Consider the following 12,599-nt stretch of genomic DNA (forward strand, 5'->3'; position numbering starts at 1 on the left):
TTCTCTGGGCTCTAGTGATTGGCCACCTTTCTGACCTTTCTGCTCTCTGATGGCATTCAGCTCTCTACTGCCTGGAGGCTCTGCTCTTACTGAGCCCTGGGCCTGGAACTGTCTTCCCCTGAACTCTTGACTCTTCAGCTCAAATGTCACCTCTTCAGAGATGCCGTCCCACCACCTGATCCCCACCCCGGGTCACCTTCTGCTTACATCACCTTGTTTATGTCCACGGCACTGAAATTAATTGCTTATTCATCCACTGACTGAATGAATAAGCTTTCAGTGTGCTGGGGGCGGGGAGGGGGGGAGGGGGAACAACTTATAAACAATCAGCTCAAACCAAAAGACCACAGAAAGAAATGCAACAGCTTTCAAAGCCAGGAGTGAGAGTCACAGGATTAACCAATTTTTAAAATCAAAAAGTCATTGTTAATAAGAAGCCTGGTTCTATGGCCTGGGGTCAGAGCTTGGGTGGATAGGATTCTGCCCCAAGACAACTACTGCAGGGCTCACAGAAGAGTGAAAAAACTGGACTTCCCCTCATCCTGAAGAAAGTAACAGTATTTTCTCCAAGCAGCTTCAATGAAAGGGGGAGGAGAGAATGGGCTTATTACTGTAGTTATGATAATTTCTTGTTATCCTGTACCCTACACTGCCTGGGTCTGCTAAGACAATCAGTTTTTGCCCACTTATTTTTTTTCTCAGGCTCCACCAATGGGCTTTGTTTTCTTAACATAAAAGAATTTTTTTTTTGTTTCCGTAGAGAAAATTATGGAAGCAATATATACTTAGTAATTGGGTCCGAATTTTTTCAAGTCTTAACTCACTCTTTCTGATGTGCCAGGCCTGGGTTGTTTAGAGGCCATTGGTTTTGATGGCTTTGGGAGTTTGTGGAACTGCTGCAGATTATATATATATATTTTTTTTTCTAAGTAATTTGGTTTTGATCAAACCCCCAAGTAAACTTTTTCCCAAGTTCTTTCCCCTTTAGTTTACCATCTCATATGTATTTCCAAAAAAATGTGATCCACATGGTTATATTCATTTATGCTCAGCTCATCGCAGGATCACTGGCAGAGAGATACGTATTTGAAACGTGTGAAGAAGAACAAAGTTGTCCTTTGTGTGTGTGCGTGAAAGGGTGGCACGTTAGCTCAGAATCCTAAATGGGCCGCGCTAATAGTTAGCTTTGTTCTGGCGTGTGACGTACATAGGAAGATCTTAAGCACTAGACAATAGAGTTGCATGTTATTTGAATTTCATTTTTTAAATAAGAAGTGATTTCTATTTACTTGTTGGCATTTCAGGATTGTCCCTTCTCTATTCAAATCCCGAGCAGATACTTCCATACTAGACTAATTTCCCTATGGGAAGAGTCATGTCAGTAAGGGGAAATTACTAGCATGTGATTGGAGACAAGTTAACCACTCTGAGTGAGTTTCCTCTGCCGTTAGGAATACAGATATCCCATCTGCAGAGCTGCAAGATTAGAGATAATGCAGGTAAAACTGCTAGAATAATGTGTGGCTTGTAGTAGACTTTTAACAAAACTATCTGTATAGTTTTTAGTAATATTTTTGATGAAGCTTTATGGGACATTGTCGTAACGATGGTTATCGTGCGTATGCGCAGAGGAGTGCGCGGAAAGGAATGGCTACAGAGAGGCCAGGTGACCAAGGTGGGCTGCTTTCAGAAGGGCTTCTTTAAGAAAAGTAGTGCTGGTCGCCCCTGGGTGACACAGTAGGTTACACGCCTGACTCTTGGTGACTCTTGGTTTTGACTCGGGTTGTGATCTCGGGGTTAGGAGACTGAGCCCCGCGTTGGGCTCAGCTTGGAGTCTGCTTAGGACTCTCCCTCCCTGCCCACCTCCCTCCTCTCTCTCTCGCTTTCAAAAATGAAAAGATAAATCTTAAAAAAAAACAAAAAAAAACCTCTTTAAAAAAAGAAAAGCAGTGCTTGCTGTCCTAGATATTTAGGCAACAGGACACTACTAAGCTCAGCCTCTTTACAGACCCACATCTATAGCAGATGGTCAGTTGGCCATTTGTCCAAGGCCAACCAAATGTTGATGGGGGTCATAATGGCTTTGGGCCACACTTTGGAGGGCATTATCATAAATAATGCCTGTGAAGACCTCATGACTTTTGCGTATGTGATCTTTGGAACTTCATTTTCCCTACTTCTTAGAATAATAGCTTTCTGCAGTATAGCTCGGGGATTAGGACAACGGCTTCTAAAATAGGATATAAAGAGAGAGTCTCTCTGCCCCAGCACAAATCTGAAACGGCAGTCCCTGCATGAAGCCACCCATGAACATGAGGTGTCTCCAGGTCTTACGACGCATAGACCACAGGTATGTTGTACACTGTGAATGGGAGTATTTATAGGGAACAGTGAAAAAAGCAAGGGAAGCCATAGTAGGCAATCATGGGAAAGATGGTGTCAAATGGCAGGGCAAACCACTATGGCAACGTCCAGAAGTAATTATGGACATCTGGATTGATGAAAAGAACTACAGGATGGCAGGCATTCTGCATTTGGGACTGGGTTTTCCCAAAGGAAGATAAATGGAAAAAACATGTTTGCTTTAACTGCTGACTCATGGTACAAAGTTTTAATTCAGAGACTTTAATTGAAAATGCAGCAAGAATGTAAAAGATTTACATAGAAAATATTTTAGCATATTGGCAGGGCATTAATTATAAAACCAGATGGTCATGGTAGAAAAATTAACCAAGAGGTCTTTGTTTTTCTTTTGTTTTCTTAGAATGAAACATTTTTGCTTTACAAATTTTAGTATTCTGTTATACGTAAGCAATACTACCTTTTCATTAAGATTAATATAAAGACTGATTGCCTGGTGTTTTGGAATATTAAAAAAAAATGAGAAACCATCATTATAGAAAGCTGGACTATGAAAGCATTCTTGTGATAGAAGCTTCATGACCAAGACACTAGTTCTCTCTCCCCAGAGGCCAGTCTAATGAGACCATATTTCTCAGCTCCTATTAACCGTGACCGCTGTCTCAGTCAGGGGTCATTTGTTTGCAACAGAAGATTGGAACAGAACTGCCTGAAATCAGCTCAGAAAGGAGAGTTTATTGTAAGGATATTGTGAACTTTCTCTTTCAGAAAATTCATGTTCAGGGGCTGTAATCAGTTTAGAAAGTTTATCTGATGGTACATCCCTCCACCTCTGTCTTAAGGTCCAAGGCACCTTCTGTCTCCTTCTGCACACTTTCTCTGCCATAACCACCTTTCCTCCCCAAGCTGGCTTCTTCCGTGTGGTGAGCGATAGGCCCACCATGCCTGCCTGCGTGAGTTTAAATCTACTGTCATCGTCTTTGTTTAGTGTTTGTCCCATCTGGTTTTTTCTATTCCTCTCTTTCTACATTCTTGTCTTCTTTCTTACGTTAATTTAGTATTTTAAAAATTATTCCATTTTCTGTGATTAGCTTCTGGATTATACACTCTTTAATTATTCTTTTTGTAGTTACCACAGAGATTACAAACATGTGTCCCTGATTTATTAGAGTCTCCTATAAATTGATACCGTTAATACTTCTTGGACAATAAAAGAACCTTACAATATTTAAGCTGATTTCCCTGTTTGGGCATTGTTACTGTTAGCATGTGTTTTATTTCTACATACTTTTAATCCCACAAAACATTATTATTATTGTTCTAAACAGTCAATATTCATTATGTGTTACCCACATGTTTACCTTTTCCATTTCTCTACATTCTTTCCTGTATTACCATGTTTCCATCTGGGATTATAGGCCTTCTGCCTAAATCACTTCTTTTTAGTATTTATTTTAAGTAAATATCCACTGCCAGCACATTCTCTCAGTTTTTGTTTGAGAGTCTTTGTTTTGAAACTTACTAATGTGATAAATGAATTTTTCTTCTATTTGTGGCACTTTCTCTGCCCAAATTAACACAAATAAATTAGTTTTACCACCTTCAAGAAGAGACTACAATAATTACGAGAAATTTTTATGGTTTATTATTTAAAGGTGTATCTTTTGCCTAAAAGGGAGGATTCAACGTATATTTTATGATTCCAAATCAGTAATGTGTCAGGTCTGAAAGGCCCAACATGTGTCAGGCAATGTGCTAGTCACTGGGAATATAAAATCAAACAGGCATGATGTTGTCTTCTAGCAACTCCCAGTCTTCTAGGAAAGACAGGTAAATAAATGATGACATCAAGTGTGATAACCCATGTGATAGAATCATGCATGGGTTATTTTAGGAGCCAAAGGAAGAACCTCTGAATCAGAATTAAGAGTCAGGAAGTATTTCCCAAGAGAGACACCTTGGACTAAAAGAGTTAAGTTGTTAGACCCATGTTTTAGTTAAGAGTCGTTTGGCCGCAAGTTGATTTTCGCTGTGCATTCATGTTCTTTCTTTTTCTGCTCTGCCACCCTTAGTGATGGCTTCTTATCCTCATGCTTTATGGTCTCATGATGTCAACAGGACATCCACATTTCCAAAAAGAACATGCCTGTTGAAGGTGGATAAAAGCGGGGGAGGGACAGCACCGGCCCTGTCTGTTTGTTCAGAAGTCCCACCGCAGGCTTCCTCTGGCATCTCATTGCCCGTGACAGTGGGTCACGTGGCTACTTCCAGCTGCGAGGAGGCTGGCAGAGGGGAGCCTGGCTCATGGGCCTTCGGAGAGGGAGGTACCAGGTGCTGGCAAGGGCTGTTGGGTCAGTCACCGCAGCCTCTGCGTGAATCTAAGGGGGGCGGGGGAATCCTTTCAGGGACAGGGAACAAATGTGTAGAAGTTTGGAGTTGTAAAGTGTTGTGCACTTTTGGGGAAACTGCAAGTCGCTCTGAAACAAACGGGGCCTGCCCAGGCTGCTAGAAGGGTAGCCAGGGGCCAGAACCCAAGGTGCCTTGTGGGCTGAAGAGTCAGGCCGTGAAGAGCACAAGAAGGTTTCATGCAGAGGGAGGGTAGTGATCAGACTTACGTTTGCTTTGTTTTGTTTTTTATTATACTTGGTTTTTATTTTATTTTTTATTGAAGAACAATTGAGATACAACATTCTGTTAGTTTCAGATGTACTACATAATGAATTGATATTTGTATATTTTGTGAAATGGTCACCACTTTAAGTCTATTTACCATTGACCACCCTACAAAGTTCCAGGTTTTTTTCTTGTGATGAGAACTTTTAAGATTGACTTTCTTAGCAACTTTCGAATTTGCAATACAATATTATTGACTATAGTCCCCATGCTGTACATGACATCCCATGACTTATTTATTTTATAACTGGAAATTTGTACCTTTCGATCTCCTTCACTCACCCCCCCCAACAACCACCAATCTCTTCTTTGTATCTGTGAGTTTTGTTTTGTTTTGTTTGTTCGTTTGTTTTATTTTTTAGATCCCAGATATAAGTGAAATCATATGATATTTGTCTTTCTTTGTCTGATGTATTTAACTTAGCATAATACTCAGAGTTGTGTTTTCAAAAGATTGCTCTGGTGGCAATGTTGAAATTGTCTTGGAAGCAATCCAGATTGGAGCGGAGGAGAATAATCAGGAAGCTATTGCAATAATGTAAGCAAATGGGATGGGGAGTAACTGTGGAGATAAAGGTGTAGCAACGAACATGAGCGTATTTAAAACAATAGCTCTTACAAGGTAGTGTAGTTCAGTTGTTCAGAGTCTGGGTTTTGGAGGGGCGCCTGTCACAGAGCAGTACAGTCTGAAGCTGCATGACATGGGTTAGAGAGTAAATGGGAAGAGAGAAAGTAGGAACAGTGAACTTAAGGAGCTGTTTCCAGAAACTTGGCCATGACCAAAATGGACCAGTTGGACAATACTGGAGTGAGGGAAGGTCAACAGATGGCATCTCAGTCTGCTCAGGCTGCCCTAACAGAATACTGCAGACTGGGTGGCTAAAGCAACAAAAATTTATTTTCTCACAGCTCTAGAGACTGGAAGTCTGTGATCAAGTTGCCAGAAAATTCCATTTCTGGTGAGAGCTCTCTTCCTGGCTTGTAGATGGTTGCCTTCTTGGCCTTTCTTCCGTGAGTGCTAGTGGAGAGAGAAATGAGGATCAGAACCCTGCCTTTATGACTTCACTTAACCTTAATTACTTCCTTAGAGGTACCCCATCTCCAAATACAGGCTGACTGGGGGTGAGGGCTTCAACATATAATTTTAAGGGGGCACACATTGAGTCCATGACAGATGGACTTTGTGAAAAAGACAGAAAGGTATTTGTGTGTGTGTGTGTGTGTGTGTGTGTGTGTGTGTGTGTGTGTTGTGTTTGGAGGTAGAAGAGCCAGTAAGGAGGGCAATATTAAAAATGCAGGAGAGAGAACATGGGCTATTGGAATGATGACCATAAGAAGCCAAAGCACAGCCTTGGATAACAGAGCTAAGAGGGAAAGCGTTGGTGCCAGTGGAGATGGATGCATCCGTAGGTGTTGTGGTAGGAAATTCCAGGCTGGTGGAGGAGGCAAAGTCATGAGAATGAAGTGATGGTCAGGAGGAAGGCATTGAGGAGAAAGATGGAGGTGTGGTTGCTTATAGCCCAGCTGCACCAGGAAACTGGGAAGTGATAATGGTTCAGTCTTCCCAGTTGGGTGAACGTAGGTAAACATCTTACGCATCCTTGAGGTTGCTAATCTTTTCAAACGTTACTACCATTTTGTATCAACTGTCATCTAGAGACAACAAATTGAAACTTGAATTGAAATTCCTGCCTTTGAGTCCAGAAGTACAGGATGGAGAAGATATAGTAGCAGATCTCATTAAAATGGAACTTTAGTTGACAGGACTGTCAGAGTTAATGGTGCTCATTGTATTTTTGGCCTGCATTGGTACAAAGACAATATATACACCAAAGAAGGTGAAAATCCCTCTCCAATCTGCACCTGTCAGGCTACAACTGGAGAATTCTGAGCACCACACTGGAGAAGAACATAAACTATGTTGTAGTCACACAGAACAACAGACGACTCATGCCTTGCCATGTGACACATGGGTATAGCCACCGAGGGACATTTAGCCTGAGGAGGAGAAGATTCAGCAGTAATAAGATAATTGTTGATTTAATCAGTCTAGCTATCTTAGCTTTTACGTGCTCTCACTTCAAAAGAGGTTTCACACCTGCTGGTTCATCGCTTCCCTCTAACTTCCCTGGGGAATAGGGCCATTAGTTCCCAGACTTCACAGATGGGGAAATTGAGACACCTAGAGGATAAATACAGGAGACCAGCCTAGGCAACCCACATCCAACAATTTGCTCCTTAACCATCTCATTCTTGGGGTGTGTGGGTGGCTCGTTTGGTTAAGCGTCCGACTCTTAATTTTGGCTCAGGTCATCATCTCAGGGTCGTGAGATCAAGCCCTGTGTCAGGCTGTGTGCTGGGTGTGGAGCCTACTTAGGATTCTCTCTCCCTCTTCCTTTGTCCCTCCTTACTCGCTTCCTCTCTTAAAAAAAAAAAAAGACATCTCATTCTCAACTTTCATAATAAGTGTTTCCCCCCATCTCTTCCTATAAAAATTCTCCCAATCCTAAAGAGCCCGGTTGAAGTTCTCCACCAAAGAGGTTTTCTCTGCATCATTGAGCCTTTACTGATTTTCGTCTCCTTTAAAATTTGACAGTGTTCCAAAACATTTTACTAAGCATCTAAACAATATAAATAAAACGACAGCTGTTGCTAGGGACTGTCATACTGGATTACATATTATTTTGTGTTGGTCACTCTAGTTTGACATGCGTTGGTCACCTCTGCCTATATACAGTGAAAGTAGGGGTTCTTATCTCTCATAAGGACTAGTCCAGTGTTGAACACTGAAGAGATGTTCAATATTATGCCCTTTGCTCTGCAGGAGACGTTACTGCCATTTTATAAGTCTGTCCATTATATACCACATCCTTGAAAATGTAGTCTGAAACAGGGGACAGTCGGTGTGTTTGCTTGTGAGGAGTGCAGAAACGCAAGACACACACGGAGAATTGTCTTCCAATGGTAGGTAACTCTCAAATATTCCTAAGTATTGATATTTTAGCAGCTAATAAGAGCGGCCCATTATCTCCTTGACATGCTTCTGATCAACGAAGTAGATCTTCAAATCTGGAATACCGTGAGATTTAAGTGATTGCTTTTGTTTTTTAATTATGGCCTGTAAACCCTTGTACTTAACCTAAGTCAATCCTTGAAAAAAAAAAGTTATATATGATTGATTTGAAGCATCTATTTTTCCACTTTAAGTTTTACTTCTGCCCACCTACTGTTTCTGAGACCTCCTGTATTTGAGGGCAATGCGTTTGAGTTTCTTGGCATTAGCCATTCCATCGGCCATTTATTCAACACCAGTCCCATGGCCCTGAATGCATGGTCCTTCATGATGTAGCCTCAGCCTCATCCAAAAACTCATTCGCTCATGCAGTCTCTGCCCCAGCCTACTTCTGGAAGCACTCAAACATGTCCTGTTCCTCCAGGCTTGTATGCCTTGTGTGTGCTTTGTTTTTGCTCCTGGAAAGCTTGGCTCATCTTTTTTGTGAAGGTGGACTACTTGTCCTTCAAAACCAGACTATCCTTGCTTGGTGGAACGTTCTCTATGTCCCCTATGCAGAATCACTGACTTCTGTCTCTGTGATCTTTGTTTATCTATAATAGCGCCTCCTATATTACACCGGAATTACCTATTTATATAGCAATCTCAGTCTGTCTGAGGGTAGGAGCCATGTCTCTGTATTCCTGTGCTAAACACAGATGTTCAATAAATTTTTTTCTTTGAACAAATGAATACATTAGACCTCTTGGTCACAACCCTCTGAAATAGACTCTGACGATCTCAAGAAAAAATAGATTTTTTTGGATGACTACTTGAGACAACTCATTGAGGGGCTAGAAATCCAGGTTTGGAGAATGGGCTGGACACAAGAGAACCCACGAGGGCAAATCAGCAGGGACAAATAAATTCTCATGACCATTCATACCCCTCCCTGGGATTCTCAGGCTGGGGAGAGTGTCCTGTTGAGTGAGTCTGTGCTAATGCTCACCTTCTGTCTGCTCAGTCCATGGACAAGCTGGATGAGGTACACCCAACATGCCAGCTTGTGGGGCTGGGGGCAGGCACTAATTCCCACCAAGATTGCATACATTGGGAAAAGCAATTCCCTGAAAGGAAACTGAGATGTTATCAGAAGGGCAATGAAATGTGTCTACCCCCCAAAAAGAAAAAAAAGTGACAAGTGTCTGCTATGAATGAAACTTTGCAGAAAAAGAGACTGTGTGATTTCAAAATCAATTTAATATTGGATGGCTTGATTACCAGCAAACTCACTTGTGACATTTAGCACCTTTCTTTATTTTCCTTGATGAACTCAGAGCTCTTGCATAAATTTAATAATGTGTTATGTATCCCCTGGGTGTCTGATTTACTGACTTGAGCTGAATGACTGGACTCAATACAAAAAGAGCTTGCAAACTTTGCCTATGGCTTTCCAGCCATGAAGGAACTAAGCTCTCATGTTCCCTGGAGAAGCTAAAAATTCTAAAATGAAGTGCCCTCTGCTCTGGTTTTTGCTTTTCAGCATTTCTCTTCTGCTTTCACATACTTTTGCTGTTTTAAAATTAAATCTAAAAAACTCATTCCATATTTTTCATCATCTGCTTTTGAAAGTGAATGTTATGGATTTATGGTTTGGAGTTCTTTGATGTTAGAGTAGCAAACTATGCTTGCTTCACTTGTTTTTGTTTCTTTTTTTTTTTTTTTTACATCTATGGAGCTTTGATAATTTGATTTATTAAAACACCACAGTCAATGTAGGGGAACTGACACCATTTACATTGTTGGAAAGCGTCGTGAAACATCAGGAGCTAGTTCTCTATGGAGAGCTTATGTCTGTTAGTACGTACCCCCCCCTCCCCCAGTCCTCAGGGAAGTTTGGCATTGCACAACATCTCAAACTATACATCAAGGGTATTTATTTCTAGGACATTTCAAGATTTAAAAAGTTGTATCCCACGCCCCCCATTTATATTTGGTAACTGCTAGGATGTACACAATGCTTCTTATCAAGAAGCAGAAATGTTCCTTCTCTTCCTTCACAGTGGTTGTGGATCTGATGTACTAAAATGTGTGTTTTATATGGTATCCCTTTGAATGGAGCAGGGATTTGGAACGTGCCGAAGCTAGAGGGTGATTATCTTAGCATACTGGTATCCATTGTGGATCCCTGAGGAGGAGTAATGATGAAAGTGCCAAAATGTTCCTTGCTGCAAGGTGGGGGTGCTTCTCTGTCCTCAGTTTCTATCAGAAAGTTGGGGGGGGCTGGTGGGGAGAAGGGTGGAGGGAAAGAGAGAGAAAGAGAGAGAGAGAATAGGAAAACTTTAGCCAGAGCGGAAAGCCTAGATAAGCAGACTATCAGAAAAGCTTAAAACCATAGAAAAAATGCCAGGATTGGAAGAGTCTCTAGATGGGTTCACTACAATTCCCTCTATAACATCGCTGGGTTTCAAAGAAAGGAGCCCTCATGTGCTACTATTTAATGAATATGTGTGTGTTGGGGGGATATTATAAGACTAGGATGGGGGATCTTTCAGGTATCTGAGGAATAGGGAAAAAATCCAGGTCACATGGAAACCAGAACTAGAAGGTTAGAAACCAGGGGCTCTCTCTCTTCATTTGTCAGGGATTGCATAATCTCTTTCTTCTCAAGATTGGCTATTTGACACACAGTATGATAAAGCCTATCATTAGTTTCTTCACTCAACAAGAAAATAGAAAGTCAATTAGACATGTCAGGAAATACAAAAATCATGGTCTAAAATGCAAATTAAGCTGTGACATGAAATTTTGAACTGTGTTGAGAGAGAGAATCCACTTAACCTTGGTATTAGGAATATTTTCCTTATTGTGACACAGGTTTAATAACATAAGATTTATAATATCTTCCTAATGGATCCATTCACACTACCTAAATAATAACAATATAATAATACTAATAATAATATAACTGCTGTTGAAATTCTTACTATGTGACAGGCACTGTGCTAAGTGCTTTAGATAATTTCCTTTAATCTTCAAATAATCCTTCAAGGTAGTTATTATTTTCCCAATTTTTTCAGATGAAAAATTAAGGCACAGAGAAATTAAGTAACCAAGTCACACAACTCTTAAGTGGCAGAGTTATTCTAAGCCTCAGGCTTTCCCACTATGATATATTCTGGCTAGGCTATATTATCCCCATCAAGAATGAATGATAGTCACATAATCATTGTAAATGCTCTTTGGATTTTTAAAAGAATCTTTCTATAGATAAAGCATGTAAAACTTAATTATAAATCCAAAAGACCTTGGGCACATACAGATAATATAGAAAAAAGTTAGGGGAAAGGGGGAGAAAGAGAAGGGAGACAGTATTTATTTCCTCATATTTCCCAGTGGAAGAGATATTGTTTAATGTTACTGCATCAAAAGAGCTGTATCTTTAAAATGATAAAAATAGATAATAGAACTAAAAATAAAAATAAATTAACAAAAGTTGGAAGAGGGTTTTGTATAAGTGAGCCCATTTTTTATTTTTCAGAACATCGTTCAATAGATAAATCAGGGAACAGTATAAGCAAGTTAGTTATGTAGATGACTACCAGAAAACACAAAACTATAAACAAGCAGATGAAAAACAGTTATCTGTGAAAAGCGGGCCTGGAGTGTGGATCATGGAGTGAGATTTTTACTTTTTATTTTATACCTTAAATGATTATTTCCATGTGCCCATATTATGTTTTATAATAAGAGCCATGCCCATACCCCTCATTCAGTAAGTGCGCATCTAGATTTCCCTCCCAGAAGAATGCTCATGATGTACATTATAGAAGGGGCTCTAAGCCTGGAACTAAGTCCCTGGAGGGTAAACACCACGCCCTGATGGTCTGGGGTCTCTTTATAGCTATCTGAATGCGTTTATACCCCCACCTACCCCAAGGTGCAGCCTAGAGATAAGAGAAAACAAGGACCCTCGTGTCTGAATTTCTCACCCTCTTTTCTCTTTTACATTTACTTCTGGATGAGAAGGCATAGTGGGTTCCATGTCCTTTTCGGGTCTGTGTCTTACCTTTCTGACACAGGGCACAATAAGCCTCAGGGCTTGGCCTTAATGGCAGATGGGGTGCCGGAAAGGAATATAATAATGGAAAACAAAATGAAAAGAAAAAAGATAATAAGGACTTTCAAGGGCTCAGGGAAAGTATATGAGTGCCTCGAAAGTATGATCCCCCTTACATATATACATACACATGAAAGGTCTAGGAGGATACAAGTCACTTCAATAGCAGTGGGCACCTCTAGGGAGATGCGTGTGGAGGGATGATGTATTCATGTATGACACGGGTGATTGATTGTTTTTGTTCTTGTTGCTATGGATATTCATTTAGCACTTTCATAGGTTGCATCCATTTTAGCCATCACAATAGCCCAGCAAAATTAGTTTTTTCTCTACTTTTTTGAAGTTAATAGACTTTATTTTTTAGAGCAGTTTTAGGTTTACAGAAAAATTGAGTGGAAAGTACAGAGAGTTCCCACCTACCTACCCTATCTCCCCTCCCCAGTTTCTCCTATT

Source organism: Ailuropoda melanoleuca, chromosome 14, assembly GCF_002007445.2.
Source record: "Ailuropoda melanoleuca isolate Jingjing chromosome 14, ASM200744v2, whole genome shotgun sequence".
Taxonomy (NCBI): Eukaryota; Metazoa; Chordata; class Mammalia; order Carnivora; family Ursidae; genus Ailuropoda; species Ailuropoda melanoleuca.